Source organism: Elephantulus edwardii, unplaced genomic scaffold (assembly GCF_000299155.1).
Source record: "Elephantulus edwardii isolate Elephantulus edwardi_28Jun2011 unplaced genomic scaffold, EleEdw1.0 scaffold00025, whole genome shotgun sequence".
Taxonomy (NCBI): domain Eukaryota; kingdom Metazoa; phylum Chordata; class Mammalia; order Macroscelidea; family Macroscelididae; genus Elephantulus; species Elephantulus edwardii.
Window position 1 is genome coordinate 24,555,076 of NW_006399775.1, and position 1,501 is coordinate 24,556,576.

The following is a 1,501-nucleotide window of genomic DNA, read 5'->3' on the forward strand; positions in this document are numbered from 1 at the left end:
AATATGATTCTAGCCCATTATACAATAAAATAGATTCTTTGTGGAATTCTTAATGGAAATCAATTGCTAAATCTTTTCCCCAGGAAGTTGTTTAGATGGATTTGAACTGTCAATGTTTTGTTTGGCAATTGAATGCTTAACTGATTTGCTCCACTAGGTTCCTTTCTAAACAAGTAATAGGGGTTAAGATTTACAATACTCATTTGGGGGCTCAATTTTCAACCCGTTACAGATGATAAAGCTTATGATTGCAGAACTCAAAAGCAAGCTGTTTTCTTTGATGATGATTGGTTTCACAAGACAATGGTTTGAAATGTTCTAAAAACATGTGCTTTTCCACACGTGCTGACATGGGGAACTATGAATGAGGCCGACCTTGCAGTTTATTCTGTGAACCATTGTATTATATACTCCTTTTTCCCAGCTCCATATTAAATGCTCAGAACGAAAATTTGCCTTCAGCCTTCTTGCCCCTAGAGGATTTCCGTTACAAATAGGTGAAGAAGCATGTGCTCCAAACAACTCTAGTGACATATCTCTGAAATGTGCAAACACCTCATTCACTGTAAAGTTTCCAGCCTCTGGAGAATTGTGGCATTTAGAGACTTCATAGAGCAATCAGTAATTCCTAAAAGGGATTTCTGAGAAAACAAACAAAATTACTAGGAATTTTCTAGGATATTGCATAAAGCAATTTTTTTAGTGAAAGTTCAGAAATCATATTGGTTTTTCTTTTAGCCATTTGTTAACATAATGGGGGTTTTGGACATAGTGTTTTATAATATTACTTCTAATTGATTAATATAGTTAATTATAATGTCTTAATCAAAAGTTGTCCTTTTGTGACTGACTTATGTTACTCAGTATAATTTCGTCTACATTCATCAATGTTGTGTAGTTCCCCCAAAACTCTTCCTAATTTTTCAGTGATGTATAATACTCCACTATGTTACTGTTCCATTATTTCTTTAGCTGTTTGTCTGTTGATGGGCATTTGAGTTATTTTTAACTCCTTGCTATTGTAAATGTTACAGCAATAAACATCATTGTCCACATAACAGTTTGTGACACAGTTCTTATTTCTTTGGTATATATACATGATAATACGACTGCTGAATCAAATAGTATTTTTATTCTCAGCTTAACCACGAAAGTGCCAAACTACCTTCCACAGTGGCTGCTCCATTTCACATTCCAACTAGCAGTGTATGAGTGTTCCAGTTTCTGAAAGACTTGTCAGTGTTTGTTTTTTGCAAAGTAGCACATCTTTAAAGAAATGCCCCCTTTTTTGTCTCTTAGTTTCCAGCTTCTCTGGAAGCCAGATAGGGCCAGTGGAGAACAAGGAAAGGATAGGAGGTTTAATTAACTGAAGTTTAAACTTTGTGCTCATCAATTTAGAATCTCAAAGAACTCCTTACCCAGGATCATCTGGGCAAAGTAGAAAGATGTGGTGGAAACAGCACAGACTGAAAGCAGGAAGATGTGAGGTTGTTTTTTTTTT